The sequence below is a fragment of the Pseudonaja textilis genome, chromosome 1 (genome assembly GCF_049901715.1).
Source record: "Pseudonaja textilis isolate UNSWEBS1 chromosome 1, rPseTex1.2, whole genome shotgun sequence".
Classification (NCBI taxonomy): domain Eukaryota; kingdom Metazoa; phylum Chordata; class Lepidosauria; order Squamata; family Elapidae; genus Pseudonaja; species Pseudonaja textilis.
In genome coordinates, this window is record NC_141990.1 from 230,772,526 (window position 1) to 230,793,203 (window position 20,678).

Consider the following 20,678-nt stretch of genomic DNA (forward strand, 5'->3'; position numbering starts at 1 on the left):
GTGTGCATGCGCAGAGGTGTGTGGTGCAGAGGGGGTCGCATGTGCATGCGCAGGGGGGCAGAGGGAGTCATGTGCATTGCATCATGGGTGCAGGCTCATGAGTGAGCGCATGCGTACACACGCACACTTTTGACATGCAACGTGGAAAAGGTTAGCCATCACTGCGCTATAAGATGAAACCACCCTGAAATAGATACATTTTAATGAGTTTCTTAAATCAAGTTGATCAGGACCTTGGAGGAAATGCATGCTGAACACATATTAATGCCACTTTATTTCTGGGTACAAAGTGCTATATATTACCTTCAAAGTCCAGATCACTTGAGAAATCCTTTGTGATTCTTTCCGCCTCCACTCATTGAGGTTATCCAAGGTAATGTGCTAACAAGTATCATGAGATTGCCCCATGCCAAATTGAGGCTGAGCCTTCGGTGTAGATGTCCAAGTTATGTTTCTTAATGAATTACTGAAACAAATATTTTGGTTGGCTTTTTAAAAGTTTTAACAAATATATACAGTATTGCAGTAGGCTTTTAATGATTTTTTTTTTTTTTTAGTATTCTTGGTTTGTAACTTCTTTTTGTGCTTTTTATTTTTGTAAACTACCAGGAAACATTGGTCATTAGTATTAAAAAATACTTATTTTTCTGATTCAGATCCCTGCTTAATACAGTTTGCTTCTCATAAATTCCATGAATAGATGTCCAGTCTAGGTTGTTAGATGCTCTGCTGAAAAGTTTATGCTGCAACCATAATTGTTTAATTAAATGCTATTGAATTCCGATTCAGTTCTGAGTCAACATATAAAGATTGCACTGTTAATATTAACTAAGACAATGTTAAAATCCAGAGCACCATATAACCAGATACTAGTCTAATTGGGTTATTCTGAAATCTGATCCTATCTGTAGATCATATGCTCTCCTATTTTTGAATATATTTCTCTCCTATAGGACACACACACACACACACACACACAATTTTGAATATATAATCGGTAAGTATATAGGTAGAAATTTGCTGCTGAATTTTGTATGCATAGATTTTTGCAGGTGTTCATATGTTTGGTTGCCCTTTGTTTTATTTAGTAAGCCGTTTTTCCAATCCTCCAATAATTGTGTCATCATTCGAAACACTGAAGTCTGTCAAGAAATGTTCCCTAATGCATTTTGCTTGACTCTTGCTTTCTCTCTACGAACATCTGTGGTTTTGTGTGTTTCTGAACAGGATGTTGCAAGTGAACTGATGCAGCATCAGGTGAAGTTTGAAACTGCCCACAAATAGAATAAGCTTTTATAGACAAAGCATGCCAATTGAGTACAACTTAATGTCAAGGGACTAAGCAGTATCAAAGTTGCTGTATTGTGTGGTGGTAGGAAATTAATTTGCAAGTGACTAAAATTTCCTTCCATGTTGATTACTGAAAATCCAAAAATTATCCCAGGTTCTCTGAAGCTGAGTGCAAAACCATCCACAAAGCCATGACTTTGAAGTGCTACTCATACCAACATGAATGTCATGAAGACCCCTCTCAAGCCTTTGTAGAATCTTGGGAACCCAAAGAACAAAGTTTGAAAAATCCTAACATTGATGATCCTTGTTGGAGGTCTTGTTGGAGGTCTTGTGTAACTTTCTTAAGTAGCAGTCCAAAAACAAAGGAAAAAAATCCTTCAGGGAATATGGGAACAGTGTAGAGATTGACTCAACTTCTGCTTTCCAGTAACACTTTTAATTACATGTAGTATTCTTGCTATAAAATTGTATTTATTTTTCCATAACATGTACAGTATGTCTATATGGAAGAATAAACTCAGATCTTTCAAGTATTTATCAAAAAATCAAAACAAAAAATCAACCAAAAATTAGTACTAAGATAGATATAGATATATATGCTGGTTTTTACTTCTTTCACATTTATGTAACATAATACCGCCTTCCTCTATTTCTACTTAAATGTAGGGAGAAGAATTTAACATTTAATTTACATTTGTAAGTACAGTATTTTGTTGTGAAACTGCATCTCTTCTAAAAACAAAGCCATTTGATGGAGAACTGTATGCTTAAGAGAGAGGCTTATTCTTCTCAATGAGACTGATATCTGAATGAATATCAATAGTAGCCTCCCCTCCCCTGATATACATTTATTGAATTTCCAGAATTCTCACTTAATATTAATGATTTGAGGAATTGATATCCAGCATATGAAAGGTTTTAAGTTAGGGAAGACAGATGTATATTAGTATACATTTTAAAAAAACAGTCTGGAACTGGACGTAATACAGTACATTCACTCTTTTTATCTAACTTTTTACCGTGTCAGTTATTTGTACTTTGTCAGATAGTTGTTTATTAAATGGATAGGAAAATATTTACTCATAGAAATCGGTATTGTGGTCTTGAGACACAATAATATAATTAGATCATTAATTAAATAATCCTTGTCAGTCAAATATTGAATTTAGTGTATGTTCTGACAATCACACATGACAAAAACAAAGTAACTGCTCAAGTTTTATCCACTACTGAGACAGAATTTAATGTTAGCTTACACAATTGCTATATTAAGTAAACCAAGCATGGTTGTTTAACTTTTATACAAGGTATTACTTTTTACATCAATCTGATTATAACACTTACATAATTACATGAAATATATTACTACCAGAATATATTTGTCATAGGAAATTGGTGAGTTGGTGCAATATGTAAATCACTGATTATAAAAATATGTACAGGACTCACTGAGCCAATATTTTACTACTATTTATTTGGCATCTGTATATGAATTTATATTGTCTCATGATATAATTTTTAGTCTTTGATGATACCTCATAATTTTCCTCCATGCTGCAGCGAGAGCCCTTCTTATGATGTCATTAAGCTGAGTCTATACTTGTATATAAAAAGCCAGCCCCGGAGAATCCCCAGCTTTGACTCAGCTTCTTTAAGTCACAAGCTGTGTCTCTGAAAGTGTTAGCATTTTATTCAGTGATTTTCTACAGAAGCTACCCTTGCTTCAATCAGTTCCCGGGCATCTGGGCAGCTGCAACTTCAGGAGAGCGGGGCTCTGTTCTCCTGCAACGTTGGGATAAACATTTTCCCAAGCACTGCTAGGCAAGCGGGGAAATGTCTGAGACCTTCCCCATAGCCACGGTTTGTCCGATTGTAAAACCAATCAGCAAACTGATAACAGAGCCAGCCAGCTGATTGCATGGGAGGCGATCTCTTCCTTCTCTGGCTGATTTGATCGCTCGGGGCTTGCAATAGCCTAAGGAGCGAAATTCACTTCTCAACGAGCAGCGGCCATCTTTGAATGCAGTCTCTTCAGACACGAGGTGAGTGGCCATTTTAAGTGGCCTGGTAGCCATTTTCAGGGCTCCAAAGACCCAATTCCACCCTCTGCCATCCTTAAGCACTTTTGAGAGCTGTTCTCTCAACGCTTGAGCCTTGCTTATTTTAAAATGGATCAGGACAGTGCTCATGCAGAGCTTTCCCCCCCAGTGAAACAGGCCCTCCAACCCACTAAAAGGAAAAGATGCAGACAACGTACTGCTGAGAGGGAAGTGGCTGCAAAAATCAGAGCTAAGGCTCTAGCCCCTAAGAAAACAACTCAGGCTGAGTTGAAGGCAGAGAAACGCAGACATGAGGCTCTAAAGAGACAATTTAACAAGACTATTCAACAAATGAGAGGGCAACTGCAACAGGTTTCCCAGCCAGCCAAACATCACATAGAAGCCCCCCCAGGGGAGGGGAAGTTGTTCATGGAGCCTTTGGACCCACCCCCATCTGCTCCCCTGAGGCATTTGAGGAACAACCTCAGGATTTCAGCAGGTCTGGGCCCTATGCCCCCTCTCTTCCCTCCAGAGTTCAGTCCTCCCAGATCAGACCAGAAGCCACCTTCATGCCCACTGCAGCTGGCCTTTGGCCCTCCACTACCTTTGATAACAGGCCCAGGGAGATCCAAGATGTTTCCTTAGCCATTAGGCAGGGATTGGCTGAAGGTTTTCAACAAATTCTTCGGCCTCTGGAAAGGGTTCAGGCCCTTCTATCTTCTCAGTCTATGGCTTCCTTACCTTCACAATGAGATTTCCACAGACCCCAAGACCTCACAGGCAGAATGGGAGGAGTATGAAGGAGAAGAGGGTGCCTCCCCATCTGAACACAGTTGCTCCTCTCGTTCAGAGCGCGAAGAGGGCAAAATCTGTGATCGCAATCTTTCAGAGGAAGAAGACTCTCATCCAGATCAGCCCTCCTCTGCATTAGTCTTTAAACCAGCCCTCTTTAAACCCCTACTTAGCAAGGCCCTGGTCACTGCCAAGCTGTCACCTGAGCAAGCAACACCTGAACCACAAGGGGAACCCTCCGGGCAAGGAGACTCGCTCTTCTCCAAGCCAGTAGTACACACAGAGGTTTTGCCTTCTCCCCTTTTGTTTCTCGACATGGTCAAGGAACAGTGCACTTCCCCTTCAGCAGGTCCTCGTCCATCATCTTTGGACAAGCGGTTCTACAATGTTAGCACATCCCTAGCCAATGCCCTTGCAGTGCCCTCAGTAGACACTCTGGTTGTGGCATCATTCTCCTCTTCTGGCACTCCCACTGAGCCAGAGGATGTCCTTAAATCAGAGGACAAGTGTTCTGAACAGACCCTCAAGCGCAACCACCAAGCAGCTGCGTGGGCTGTTCGGGCTTCGACTGCTGCATCATTTTTCACGAGGGCATCTCTATGATGGCTGCACCAACTGCAGATCTCTGACCTCAGGTCTCATCAGGACCTTAACAAAATTATAGCAGCAGCGGAATTCACTATGGATGCCACCCTCAATTCTGCGAAATTTGCATCAAGGGCCATGGCATTTTTGGTGGATGCAAGAAGGCTTCTGTGGCTCCGAAACTGGCAGGCAGAATCATGCTGCAAATGGAAACTGGCCTCTGCCCCCTGCACAGGAGACAAGCTTTTCGGTGAGGCTCTAGAGCCATATCTCATCGAGACCAGAGATAAACGTAAAATTCTTTCCTCCTCGGGGAAAAAAGCTGACTATCGCCCAGCTCCTTATAGCCCACCTGCCTTTCGGGCAGAGTCCTCCTCCCGCTTTCCTCGGCCACAGGAAAGGGCATATTCTCAGCGCCAAGACCAACGTCAAGAACCACCTGGCAGACAACAACCTTCTGCTGGTAAATGGCCCTTTCGGGGGTGAGGGGGTCATGCCTTCCGTCGCTCTAAGTAATACCTTGTTCTCCCCACCCATTGGAGGTCACTTAGCCTTCTTTGCTTTCAAATGGGAGGAGTCAACGACAGATGCCTGGGTGCTCAACACTGTTAGGTCAAGGCTACAATTGGAATTTCTATCGTCATCCCCAGAAAATTTTTTGATTTGTCCCATTTCACGGGACACTTCAAAGAGAGCCCTTATGAATTGAGCCATTCAACACCTTACTCGATATAAGGGCTATTCAACCAGTTCCCGCCTTACAATGGGGACATGGATTTCACCCTCGTCTTTTTGTTGTTCCCAAAGCCTCGGGAGGGTGGGAGGTGGTGAGCCATCCTTGACCTAAAATTTCTCAGTCAATTTGTCAAATACAGGCGATTTAAAATGCAGACACTGCATTCTATCTTAGAGAACGTTTGGGAGGGTGACCTCCTCTCTTCCATTGATCTCATGGAGGCTTACCTCCACATCCCCATCTGGCCTCATCATCGCCAATTTCTCCGTTTCTGTTACCAGAATGCCCACTTCCAGTATCGAGCCCTTTGGCCTCTCATCGGCTCCAAGGGTCTTCACAAAGATTCTAGCAACATTGGTGGCTTCACTCTGTTCTGTTCCAGTGAAGATCCAATGCTACTTGATGACATGTTGATACTGTCCTTCTCCATCCACTTGGCCCATTGGGACTTACAAATTACCCTGTCTTGCCTCCAAAGCCACGGTTTTTCCATCAACACCAAGAAGAGCCATCTCTCACCCACAACCAAATTGCTACACTTGAGAGCAGTCATTGACACGACTTTGTGCCAGGTTTTCCTGTCTCCAGATCATGGAAAAAGCCTTGCAGAGATCATCAGCCAGATTCAACAACAACAGACTATTCCATTGTTGCTGCTGTCCAAACTACTGGGGAAGATGGTCTCCTGTGTTGGCATCGTCCCGTGGGCACAGCTTCACTCCCGATTGCTCCAATGGTTCCTGCTCCCCTTTCAACGAGCAGGAACCAGCCACTTGTCAATCAAGGTCCTGCTCTCTCAACAGGCCCGGCGGTCCCTCAATTGGTGGTTCTCCCTGTCCCTCTGGAAGGGGCTCCAATTCAAAGAACCAGACAGGCTAGTAATCACCACAGATGCCAGCCTTCTGGGTTGGGGTTCCCATGTGGAGGGTCAGATAGTTCAAGGGGTTTTGTCCAGATCAGACAGCACCCATCCCATAAATTGGTTAGAGCTCAGAGCTATCTCTCTGGCTCTCAAGCATTTCAGAGCCTCGGTGACTGGCTCCCATGTTCTCATGTTGATGGACAATATAGCCACAAAGGCACACGTCAACAGAGGAGCGGGGAATGAGATCCAAGGCGCTTATGAGGGAAGCAGAACGTTTGGGGTTATGGGCAGAGAAACACCTACTGTCGATATCAGCGGATCACATTTCCGAAGTCGACAATTCCCAAGTCGACTGGCTGAGCAGGAGTTTAGTCGACCAGGCAGAATGGTCCATTCGTCTGTCCCTATTCAGGGATTTTTCCCTCAGATTCGGAACTCCAGAGGTGGATCTTTTCTCCACTCCTCAAAATGCCCAAGTCAACAGATTCTTCACCAGGTTTCCTTGCCATGGAGTGGAGTGGGCCAATGCTCTTTGTTGCAAATGGGGCCATGGGTCTTCTCTAAGCCTTTCCCCCTCTTCCCATCATTCCGGTGGTCATACGGAAGCTGTTGGCGGAACGAGCGGAGCTAATTCTCCTGGCACCCTATTGGCCAAGGAGGCCCTGGTTTGTGGACCTGGTCAACCTGTCTGTGGCTTCCCCTTGGAGGACCCCGGCCCATCTCATCTCCCTGCACCAAGGGGTCCTGATCCATCCGGAGCCCCAGTGTCTCAAGCTGATCGTGTGGCACTTCAGCGACAGCAGCTAAGGGAGGCTAATCTCCCAGAGGGGGTTATCCTCACCATCCAGGCGTCTTGCAAACCTTCTACGAGGCGCCTCTATGATGCCACCTGGAGGGTTTTCTCCCAATGGTGCCTCAAGGAGGGTCTCTCTCCTTCCTTAGCCCAGTTGGCAGAGGTTCTTAGATTCCTTCAGGGTGGCTTGGAGAAAAGTTTAGCCCCCAATACCTTATGTCGCCAGGTAGTGGCTCTCTCCTCAGTTCTTTCATGGGGTTTGCTTCCTTCCTTGTCCCATCACCCCTTGGTCAGGAGATTTTTGAAAGGGGCATCCAACCTACATCCTCCTGTGGTACACAAGTATCCTTCATGGAACCTTCACTTGGTTCTTAATGCCCTTACGAAGCCCCCCTTTGAATCCCTTAGAATAGTGTCTCTCCAATTCCTAACTCTAAAGGTAGTTTTCTTCGTTTCTATCACTTCGGCCAGAAGGGTGTCAGAACTTGCTGCCCTTTCTATCAGGCAGGATCTTTGCAATCTTTCACAATGATAGGGTTGTTCTCCATCTGGACCCCTCTTTTATCCCAAAGGTTAACACTTGGTTCCACCTGTCCTAAGACATTGTGTTTCCTGACTTCTGTCCCCTTCCACACCATGACTTAGAGCGCAAGTGGCATGCTCTAGATGTCAGAAGAGCTCTTAGAATTTACATCAAGCACACTTCCCCTTTTAGAAAGACAGACACCATGTTTGTCTCCTTTTCACCTCACTTGGGGAGCAAGGCTTCTTCCCCTATTAGCAGGTGGGTCAGGACATGCATCGCATAAGCCTACAAAGCGGTGGCTCTTCCGGTACCCCGTGGTCTAACGGCGCACTCTACCAGAAGTGCGGCCACTTCAGCCACCTGGGCCACCCAGGCATCCTTGGAAGAGATTTGCAGAGCGGCCACGTGGACATCCCCATCTCCTTTCATTAGACACTACCATCTGGATTCCTTTGCCTCGGCGACGGTGGCCTTTGGCAGACGGGTTCTTCAGCGAGTGGCTCCACTGTTGGAGTGATTGGTCGGACAAGGATCCGCCCGTGGACATGCAAGTTTTGGTATGTCCCATCCTGGGCTCTCGCTGCAGCATGGAGGAGAATGGGCGTTGGTAAATTTACCTGTGAATGCCCTTTCTATCTATGCTGCGAGAGAGCCCAGCTCCTCCCTTGATTCATCCAGAAATGGTAAGGCATGTTAATGTATTGGATTGTTTGCTTTCAGAGACACTTCTTCAGTCTGTCAAGTATCTTTGCCAAAGCTGAGGATTCTCCCAGGGGCTGGCTTTTTATATACAAGTACAGACTCAGCTTAATGACAACATAAGAAGGAGTCTACCCAGCCTGGGCTCTCTCGCAGCATAGATAGAAAGAGCGTTCACAGGTAAATTTACCAATGCCCATTCTCTTCTGTATCAAAATAATCCAAAGTGACCATAGCCTTGGCTTATCCAGTGGTCATGCATGATTTCATATTTGCCTTGGAAGACATAACATCATCACCCTATGTTCATTTTCATGTTGAGAAGTAGTGACTTTACCTGGAATATAATTGGTTGGATTAAGAAAATGGATAATATATCATTGGGAGAAGGAGTTGATGCCTTCAGCTTGAAGGAAGTTGCAGTGTTTACAAGTTTACAAGCTTACAAGTTTCTCCTTAGATCTGTTCAGGTATGACAACTATCTCCTAATGTCTAATTTTCCATTCTTGTGGAAAACCGTTAAGAGGTTAATATGAAGACAGCTTTATAAAAAGTGGGTTTTCTGGAGCCATATTAGGATTCAGACTTGGTCAAGTTTCCATTAGTAGATTAGTTCTGTTCAGGGCTTGAATGAGTGTAGTTCATTCCCTAGTTCCTTTGGATCTTTCGGCTGCATTCAGTGAGACTGATCAAAATATCTTTTTTGATTAATTGCAAAGAATGGAGATGGAGACACTGTGTTACAGTAGTTCCTTTTTGTAAAATTAGGGGATGATTTCATTCATTGATTAGGGGGCAGAGAGAGTGGCCCAGTGATCACTTATTTGTGAGATGCATAGATTTCAGTCCTCTCCCATGTTATTTAACATCTATATGAAATTGTTGAGAACACACATCAGTTCAAGACGAGGCACTATTAATACAGGTAATCCTCAACTTACCACCACAATTGAGCCCAAAATTTCTGTTGTTTTGCAACATTTGTTAAGTGAGTTTTGCTCCATTTCATGACCTTTCTTGCCACACTTGTTAGGTGAATCTGGCTTCCCTATTGATTTTGCTTGTCAAAAAGTTGCAAAAGATAATCACATGACTTTGGGACACAGCAGTGGTCATAAGTATGAACCAGTTGTCAAGCATCTAAATTTTAAGAACATGATCATGGGGCTGCTATAAAGATTGTAAGTGTGAAAAATGATGATATGTCACTTTTCAGTGCTGTGTAACTTTGAACGATCACGAAATGAACTATTGTAAATTGAGGAGTACGTGTATACTGATCATATCTAGTTTTACATTGTCACTCTGGTAAAGTTAGGCATCATCAACATATTGTTCCAATGTCTGGAGGCCATTAGGATTTGGATGGGACAAAATAAGCAGAAACTGACCTCAAGAAGGAGGAAGTTGTTTATATCTAGGAACTTAGTTCCAATATTATCTCCTGAGGGGAAAGCATTAACCCTCACACAGCAGGTTCATTATAGAAGTTCCTGGACTTAAGGTTCCAGCTGCAAAGAGAAATAGAATCTATAGCCGGCAGAAGGAGAGGTGTATTATTGCTCAATCCTGATCATTGCCCCAGTTGTACCTTTTTCTGGAATAAAAGGACCTCGCTATAATAACTCAAACTCTTACTACCACATTCCTGGACTATTAAAATGTGCTTTACGTGGTGCTGCCTTTGGAGACATTTGGAGAAAGTTCTGTTGTTCCAGAATGCTGTGGTCTGTTTGCTGGTAATAGCAGTATATCATACCTGTGGTCGCTGGCTATCAAAAGGTTTCTAAATACAATTCAGAGTGGTTGTTTAGACTAAGAAAGCCTTCTGTGGTTTGGAACCCAGTTTTCCACATCCATCGTCTTCACTAATTAACCTGTTTATTACGAACAAGTATGGAGAGGCTCCAGGTTGCTCTGCATTTTCGTAAGGGGATGAAATGATGTGATAATTTTCTGTAATGGCACTACCTTTGCTTTTTTATTATTATTACTTGTCTTTTTATGGTTTATTTTGCAAAATAGTTTTTTTGTTAGATATTACACTTTTCCCCACAGTACAAACTTTCTCAAAAGCCGTGAAAATAGAACAAAACTTTCTATTGCCTTTAGTGATTGCGGATGAAGAAAATCATATTTTGTTGGATCCAGACTTATACATGCTTAAGCCCAGACTAAATTAGCTCATTTATCTTAGTTTTACTGTATATAAATCATATAAAGAATTATATGATAAAATTTGGCATGTAGTTTGGTCCTTGATAACTCTGTTACCTTATATAAGGTTTACAATTGGTTACAAGTGGTCATATGTGTGTCGCCAACTATGCTACTGAATCCTTTTCCTCCATCTCACAACCAGATGTAAAACAAACTATTATTTGAATTTATTATTTATGGGAATAGGGTCAGAAAACTAAACTTCAGAAACCTTGTCTTGGATTCTTGATCCTGGTATCTGCAAGAAATTTAATCAATAGGAGAAATATTTCTGTGAAAAATATATTTGTATAGAACATTTACCAATTTCAAGCTGGTACCACTGAGCTAGAGCAGAACTGTTTATTTTTAATGGCACTAAATATTGCTGGTCTTCCTGCTGAATTGATTGAGGGCACCTGTTTCCTCTCTCCTCCATTATAGGTCAGTGACTTGATGAAAACAGACAGTTCAAATTCCTCTGAAGAACTATTACTGTTCAAACTTTTTGGCAGCTGATACTTGCCTCTTGGAAAACGTGCATACAAATTACACTTACAACACTGGTAGCAGCAGGTAACTGACTAGATCCTAAGAAAGTTAAACAGCGTTAGTTCTGATTAGTACTTGGTTGATAGACTACCTGGAAATCTTTGGGCTAGAGCTAGACTAAACTAAGAAGTAGAAAAAAAAATCCCAAAGGCAGAATGGAAAGCCGTTTCTATGTTGTTGCAAAGAATCTGTACATGGATGTATTTCTGTATTTGCCAGGATTTAAGCTCCAACTAAATTTTTATTGTATCTATATTACTCAGTTTTTTAAAGGTTGAACAATTTCATTATACAGATGTAAGAGCAGCTATTTTTATTTGAAATAAGGCATATAGAGAATTTTAAAGTAAGAATAGTTCTTCTTAATGAGGATTTCCCCCACCCGCTTTGCTCTGAGAATAAAATGCCACTTTCTTTCAAATCTGTTATTCTTATTATTGTCAAGGGACACAGTATTCTTTTTTATTCATTCATTTATTAAACCATTTCTCTATTCTTTCGACATTCCAAATTTCAGTCTTCCATGGATAACAGGGATAACTCCAGATGAGCCATAGATATTTATCTCTACTGTCCATCAGAGCTTTCCATGTAACCCTAAAACGATCTTTGTATGAGAAATTAGACTTCTCAGAACCTGGGTAAGAGGATTATGGTTGGAAAAATATTATGAGTCAAAACTTCTGTATACTTCTTCTATATCAAGGAAATGAACAACCCCTCCCCCCCCCCCAAATGTCCCCACTACTTCAAGACCTGGCCTCCAAGACAATCAAGCAATTTATGTTTTAATTTATTAGAAAGTAAAGTAGAACTTTGTGAGAATTTAGCCTTTTTGTTGGAAAGAGCTGCTGTGGCTTGAGAGAAGGGAAGAAAGAAAAAGAAAGAAAAAGAAAGAAAGAAAAAAGAAAGAAAGAAAGAAAGATAGTTACAATTGTATTTTTTAGAACCTAGCACGTATTTCTAAGGGAATGTACCAAGCAGAATTCGGTTGATAAGAGTTATATGTTATAAAATAGAGGTTAGAAATTTAATGTTATAATTGTTAAGATATAAATTAAATTTTAAATGAGATTTGAATGGACAGTAATTTAAAGATATAAAGGTGTTACACTCCAATTAGTAATCACAGGGGAAATCTTGTTTTATGAGAAAAGAAAATATGAAAGTGTAAATAAGACAGACGAGAGTATAAATATAATGATTAGAAAGATACTGAAATTTAGAAAAAGATGAATATGTAAACGAATTTATGTCTGTATAGAGAAGTGATAACCTGGAATCATGCTGCTCTGAAAAAGATATTTTAATTGTATGTTTTGTGAAAACCCAAATAAATTTTTTTACAAAGAAAGAAAGAAAGAAAGAAAGAAAGAAAGAAAGAAAGAAAGAAAGAAAGAAAGAAAGAAAGAAAGAGAAGTTACCAGCCTTATTTGTATCTAGGCTACCTGCAGTCATACCATTGCCCAATAAGTCAAAAGCAAAATGAAAGCACAATTTTCCCCCAAATCATGCTTGTACTGTTTTGGGCAACCTTGGACCTCTAATTTAGGGACTGCCTTGCCAGCCAACATGCTGTGGCCTATATCCCACCAATTAAGAGGTATGTACCATTTACTGAAAAAAATCAGGATAGAGACTATAAAATGTAAGACTAATATGTTTAAAATTAAATAGTATATTAGGTCCCATTTATGTCATGTATGAAGAAATACTGGTCTCAACACTCTTCCCAGAAACATTTTAGTGATTTTTTTGATCAATTTATATACCTTATCCTTTTTGTTTCCCTCTCCTAAGTCAAGCAGAGTTTTTCAGTTCCCCATCCACAGACATCACATGCCCCAAATATTTGAGTTTCTGATTGGTGACCATTGTCTGAAAAGAGTAATCTATCTTTAAGTAGTCCAGATCTGATTTTGACTGGGTCTTCCTATAGTTCATGAAAATCTTAAAAACTATAGTATTTCTATTAAACAATTCAAAAGCACTTAACTTCTTTTTCTTGTTTTTAATGTCCAGCTTTTATAACCTTACTTTATTATTGGAAAAACTATTGTTTTAACTATACTCCTATTGCAGAAGTATCTTTACCCTTTGTGACATTTCCTCACCAGAATTAACACATTAGTGAAATTAGTTTTTAATTTGTAATAATGTTAACCCAGATTTTTTTCACTTTCCAGTTTTATTTAATTTATTGATAATGATTTTTTTCCTATTTTTTAAAAAAAAAAAACTTTCATGTAAAAAAGTGAAGTTATCACAAATAGTGTTTTTAATTTCCAATTTTGATCCCAGCTGTCATCTACTCCACTCTCGGTTAGCATGCAGTGTTGTAGGCCTATTCTATTGCCTGTCGACTGCCAGCAGTTCGGCAGTTCGATCCTGACCAGCTCAAGGTTGACTCAGCCTTCCAACCTTCCAAGGTTTGTAAATTGAGAACCCAGATTGTTGAGGCCAATAAGCTGACTCTGTAATCCATTTAGAGAGGGCTGTAAAGCACTATGAAGCAGTATAAGAGTCTGAGTGCTATTGCTAATTATTAAAACAGATATAGAGACAGTATACGTCCTTAATTCACTCGCTTCAATTTCTGAACCACTCTATTTTTCTAAATTTAATTTGCACGGTTAATTTCTTGTTCATTGTAAAGATTCTGGTGCAGCCATTAGCCTTTATACATTTCTTATAATGCAGTATCCATTAGCTTTAATATGCAAATAAGACCAATTACAGGGATTATCGAAACTGATAACCGGTTACCAGAAGCATTTAATAACATTTAGTGCAGCTGAAAATACATTTTTACCACAAAGTTGTAGTCTGCCATATGGCATTGATGTATACTGTCAGAGAAGGTATGTTGCTGATACTGTCTGCTAGGGAATTACATTTGGTGGGTCCCAGGAGGTGGGTCTTCTCTGTTGTGGTGTTTGGCTTCTGGAACATTCTCTCCCCACCTCCTTGAAGTCAGGTCAACTCCATCCCTGTTATTATTTAAGGAGTTCTGGTGGTGCAGTGGTTAAAGTGCAATATTGCAGGCAAACTGTTCACAGCCTGGAGTTTGATTCTGACTGGCTCAAGGTTGTCTCAGCCTTCTATTCTTCTGAGGTTGGTAAAATTAAAACCCAGATTGTTGGGAGCAATATGCTGACATGGTAAACCATCCCAGAGAGTGCTTTAAAGCGCTATGGGGTGGTATATAAGGCTAAATGCTATCGCTATCGCTATTTTGGGAGTCCCCCAAGACCTGGTTATATCACCAAGCCTGGGGTCCCAGGAAATCAAAGACATTCTTAGATGGCTTTATTGTGGTTGATACATTATCTTTCCCCATTATGTTTGCATATTTTAAATAATATTTTAATTTTTAATAATCCCTTTTATATTTCTATAATGGTTGCTGTTATATATTTTATTCAATTATACAGTATGTCAGGCAAAGTTGCTTTCTGTGAGATGGGAAGCCATATAAATCTGATTAATAAATAAACCTAAACCATCAAAGGCCTTACTGTAGTCACTAAAAGCAAGGTTCCTTTTTAAATTATTTTCTTCTCTCCGTTATCCATTTCATGGTACAATCTAATCTGCCTTTCTGTCTCCATATATTTGACTTGTTGTTTTCCTCAAGAATTAGTGCTGTGCAGGGGTGGGATTCTACCGGTTCAGACTGGTTCTATTGAACTGGTTGTTATGATTCTGCGCAGTTCAGAGAACCAGGAAATCATGGCCTTGGCTGGCCCCACTCTTCCCTCCCCTCTCTGCCCAGTCAGACTTTAAGGTATTTTTTTCCCTCCCAACATCAGCTGTTCCGATGATCATCTGTACCGGGATCCCCCTTGCTGTCTTACTGCTTCGCCCAGAAGGCTTCTCTGAGGCCCAAAAATGGAACACGGGGGGGGGTCATCCTGGGCCCCAGGAGCATTTTTTGCTTTGTGGGAGCAAAAACACCTCCCCCAGGAGGCTTCCCTGAGGCCCAGGAGGCCCAAAAACTGGGAGGGGAGTACTGCAAAAAAGGAAAAGGCACGCCCATCCAGTCACATGGCCACACCCATCTAGCCATGCCCACAGAACCGGTTGTTAAAAAATTTGAATCCCACCCCTGGTGCCGTGGTTCAGCAATTAGCACCCTTCTCTGGCATATCCTTTCTTTGTTCTAGGTTCAGAATTCCGTCTCTAATAATCTCTTGGCCATAAAGCTTTGTTCCATGTTTGTTGACAAATTGCTAGTAGCACTTTAATTGCCTCTTCTCCTGCAGTCCAGTCCAGTCGTGTTTCTCCTGTGCCTCATGCTCTATTTGGCAGCTGCCTTATTATTTTTTGCAAAGTGGTTCTGTATAGGCTTTTCATCACCTTTCATTATATTTGCCTGAATTAGATCCAGGAATATCCAAAAAAATAATAATCCTTGGTTGTGTACTTGCCTGTGATTTTTTTTGATCTTGAAAGTATTTCATTTTTCTTTTTGTTTTCTACATTTTTATTAATAACTTTTTCTTGTCCTTCCTTGTCCTTCCTTAATTGAGGATAAATGTCTGCATTCAGTTGCTATATTATGTACTTCTTGTTGCTCTTCATCCTCTGTCTTACCTATCATGATAGAAAACCACTTGGGATTTTTTTCCTCTTTGAAATTTTCAGAATTTGAGATAGGGGTAAGGGCTGCATAGTGACTCAAGTCTTACATTTATTTATATGCCACCTTTATTAGTTTACAAAACTCAAATTGGCAAACATATCCAACACACTTTCCTTTTCTTATTTTCCCCACAACAATAACCCTGTGAGGTGAGTTGGGCTGAGAGGGAGTGGCTGGCCCCAGCTGGTTGTCATGGCTAAGGTAGAACCTGAACTCAGAGCCTCTTGCTTTCTAGCCTGATACCTTAACCCCTAGGTCCAAATTTGCTCTCTTATAGCTACTCAAGTTCTCTTTTTTTAAAGCTTCACAAATTAAACATGTTCCTTATATTGATCTTATGTTTTGACAGTGTGCTTCAGATAAAATCTGGTTGGCATATTTATTCTCTTTCATTTTGTGAATTAAATCCACAAATCATGGTGTTTCATGATCAATTTCCACAGGGTGATTTCGGATTAGTCCTTATCTCTCACTTGAGGTGAGAACTTTCCTCATACTTATATTCTAGGAATGAATTTGCAATATTATTTTGGAGTTTGCTCTTTGTTAAGAGATTTAAGTTTGGTTACTATATTGCTAAGAGAGAGTATTGTTGAGACCATCAGCTCAGCCAGAAAAAGAGGATCCGCCTCCACTCCTGGCAAGCAGACATTAATTCATTTCCCTGTTTTCAGTCACATTTGGTACTAAGCAGAGATGGCATTGAAGTGTGGTGTCAGCCAAACTACTTTGTGTGGAAAATGAAGAAAGAACAGCAGTAAAACCGTTAGTATTATCATAATGAATAAACCTTGCAAATAGAGTATTAGCATATAATCTTCCCGATCTTTTAACATTGTCAGTATGCTTCAGAATTTCTTTCCAATTTTTCTGGGTGATATTTTTGGACTTTATTTTTCAAAAACAAAAAAACGTTATTTTCAAAAATGAAGTAGAAGTGTTGCTATTGCTGTTGCTGGTATTTACTGCAATACAAGTCTTGCTGCCCACACTTTCCAATCAGAAAAAGCTCATGGTAGGAGTTTTCTCATATTTTCCTTGGAATTTACATTGTTGTAGCATTGTAAATCTGCCTTTGTATCCCAATAGATGTTTTATAGGCGAGATAATACACTAAAAATAAGGGTGTCACTTTTTTATTCTGCTGATTATAGCTCACTTCCTATCCCTCTTTCAAGTTGCAAGGACTAACATGACAAATTATCATTGGAACCAGTTGCTGGCTCATTTACCAACTGCAGTTTTAAAACAATCAGTTAAGGGAGTGGTTGGATCAGGGTAGGGAATCTGAATGTTTCCACGGCATACGGAATTCTGCCAAGGGAAGAACTCAGTTGGTATTCTGTCCTAGATTGGGGAAAACATTTCTATTTCCTAGAAACTTCTTAAGATGTCTAGAAAAAGTGTGGAATCTTTACAGGCAACTGCAGTTATGGAGTGCATGTAAATAAATAACTACAAAAATTCCCTGAAGCACTGCTAAGGAAAGAATACCTATTTTTTCCCTTTATATTGCATCCATTTATGATTGTCATTGTATTGTATATGGCAACCCATAAATATTTAGGTTAGTTTTGGGAATGTACAACTTTAGGAAAATAAAATGTATCTCTGCATACCTCACATACTCCCAATTTCTTCCAAATTAAGCTATTCAACTGGCTTAGCAATGATTGTGTTTGGATACACCTGTTGGCTTTTGCCTGAGTGGGTTACAGGCAATGAGATAGGCTTAACAAGAATTAGTAATACCTGCAAAAAGGCACAGAATGAAGCCTTAAGCAAGTGATGTTTTCATCTGCCAAGTTTCTTCCTGTGAAATGAAGCCAGATTTCTGAGTTCATACATTACCCTATATTTAGTTAATGACAATTACCTGTTATTTTTCAGATTGGTCATTGGTGTTTGTCATTAACCAATCTACTGGCTTAGTTCAACAGGACTCTCCCATATGAAATATGCCATATGCAAATTGTTCACTTGTGAAAGAGTTCTTAGAGTTGTGTGCATGTTCTTTTGAAACAAGGTCTGCTAATCCAGTTCCAAGCCAACATTTTTCCTTCATTGCAGCCAGGAAAATGAGGTCTTTAAACTGAGGCATGTTCTCCATAGTTATTGGCATGACAACTGGAATGTTTGAAGTATTTGACTTCATTTTTTGTGCTGAGCAGGCCAAAACTCACTACAGTCAAACTTAAAATAGAAGAAGTGAAAGTATTTCTACTGCGTATATAACCAAAAGTAATAACAGACCATTATTAATATATTTGGTTTTGTGAAAAAAGAATTTCTTATACAGTAGTTTCCTTTTTTAAAAATGTACATTACATTCTGTTTCAAAACCATTTCAGTCAGGATTTTACCTTTGCTTCTGAATTGATTTGGTTGCTCTTGGGAATGATTTGTTGTAGGAGCAAGCATGAAAGCAAGTATATTAATTCTGGAACCTCGTGAGGCTTTAATACTAGATGTTTCCCGCTGTGTTTAGGAAGAAAATTGGAAATAAAGGCAGTTAGGAAACAAAAGAGTTTGAAAGGGAGTTTAGGAAAGAGTGGAATATTAAGAGAGCTGTTACAAGAATAAAGAGGCTAATAATATAGTTCATTCTCTCTTTAAAGACACTCTTAACATAGCCAGGGCAAATAATGTAGCCATACAATTCATGGTGCTACTTTTTTCAGTGGCTCCATTGAAATTTTGGTACTGGTAATTTCTGATCAGTTCTATTATCTTTCAATACATTTATATGAGGAAGTACAGATATCCTGCCGATTACCTGGACAAATCCCTGCACTTTTCTTGACAACGTTTCAGAAGTGGTTTACCATTGCATCCATCTTAGGACTGAGAGCAACAGGCCCGATGTTACCCAGCTGGCTTTCTGCTTGAGGTAGGACTAGAACTCAGAGTCTCCAGCCTGATGTCTTAACCACTACACCAACATAGCTCTCTAATTTACAGTCATGGGATAATGAATCAAATCAAATCTTACCCAATAGAATGAGATGTGAGGATTTTTTATAATTTTAAAAAAATTAAAATTTGAAAATGTGTTTTCCTGATCTCTAGATAAAATGTTCAGCTTTAAAATCCTTAAGATGGATTGTAGGTGAAATAGGCCAGCTATTTTCATTTGTCTATCTGCTAATAGGCAAGAGTTTCTAAGAAGCAATGCCTGTTGTTATATTGATTTTTAAGATTGTGAAAAAGAACCAATAAGTATATTACCACCTATTAAGCACAGTACTGAATAGAGAAAATGGACAGAAAAATACAAGACTCTCTCTCAAAATCTTCCTATAAGCCCTTTAATCATATATATTCACAGCTGAATAATATCACTAGAGAGCACTAGATTCCTATCAGTGATAGCTTGCATATTATTCTTCAAAAGATCCCGAGGAAAAAAAATATTTTTAGGATGCCATTAAAATGTTTTTACAAATAGTTTTGCAAAAACTTTAGTTCATATTTCATATTTATGAGGCTAGGTAGCAGGAAGTTGCTATAGACTTTTATGTACTTTGCTGTTGGAAATAAATTGTGAAATCTTTAAATAGAATTGTTCCATATTCTGAGGAATTACAGTTTACTGTAAGTAGAAAGAAAAGAGGTGTGTGTAAATTAAATTCATAGTGCTTTGAACTCAAAATAAACTAGAAATATTCCAAGGCTGAAATAGCACATTCTGACCTCAAAATAATTTAAATATAAATACTTAGCATACAACTAGTAGAAGCCCATTCTTTATATAGATGTTAATATGTTCTTAAAATGTTTTTCAATACATAAATGTGTTGTCCTAACTCCTGTCACCCAACTCAGAATGATTGTGGCAGCTTTTTAAGACACATTCTAACTAGCTGTCATAAGAATTGTGGTCTACTGCTTCTGGCAGACATTAGCTTAGAGAAGGCTACCATATAGAACAAGAAAATTGGTCTAATTCTAATTCAAGACCCTGATTGTATAGTGCATAGATCATATTGGGGCAGGATTTGTGAGTGTATGTATAGTAATTTTTCTCTTGATTTTTCAGTATTGAAATCATCACAGTTTGATAATTATAAAATACCACTAAGTGATATAACTCTGTAAATATAAATGGTTAAATTTAGATATTATTTTTCATGGGGCTCTGGTAGCACAAACAAACTTTTTTTACAGCCTTTCACTTGTGGGCCATTAGAATGGCCCCCTGATTTTCAAAATGTTAATGTATGTATTATTTGCATGAAATGTCTTCTGTCTAATTTTATAAAAGCAGTGGAAAAGACAGCTGGGCACGCGCATACAAATAAATGCATACACATGAGAATGAAAGATTTTCTAAGCACTATTAAAAAAATAACCCCTACAGTTGTTTACCCAAAAGTGAAGTGGCTGTGTGGTTGACCTTATGGTAGATCCCTGGGATTAATGTCTGAAATTGATCCTCATTGTTCCCTCATACTTGTATGTAGTGCTCCAGTTGTCTTCACTCATTGTGTAGCTCTAAAAATAATTGAAAGCAACAACTTGAAGGATTTAGATGGATATAATGAATTGCCTAAGAGTAGTCCATTTGTTGAAAATAGTTCATTTGATCTTGATTGCTGGGTAAATCTGATTAAAACAGGTGAAGAAAGATTACATTGCTCATCCGCTTCCATTTTCAAGTACAGCTTTGGGGGAACAGAGTGCAGCTCAATTCTGAAAAGATTGAGTAGCTGTAACTTTTTGCCTCAACATTTTTACATGTCTGTGGAGGTACTTAGTCATCCAGGTCATGGTTGTCCCAAATGTGCTTTTTTCAAGAGGCAACTGAACTTTCTGTTTTTTTCTTTAAAGATGTTTTGCTTCTCATCCAAGAAGCTTCTTCGGCTCTTCGAAATATTGAATGAAAAGGGTGAACTTAAATCTATACAAAAACTAGAGGAACAAGGTATAAAGATGAATTGGTTTTCATATGCG

General features: G+C 39.5%; 1 protein-coding gene and 1 pseudogene across 1 annotated transcript in view; both read left to right on the forward strand.

Moving 5' to 3' along the window:
• The window catches only part of LOC113440319 (uncharacterized), a 92,480-nt gene that overhangs the window by 11,643 nt on the left and 60,159 nt on the right, over nt 1-20,678 (forward strand). The window lies entirely within an intron of this gene.
• On the forward strand, nt 1,482-5,195 carry LOC148128084 (uncharacterized; annotated as a pseudogene).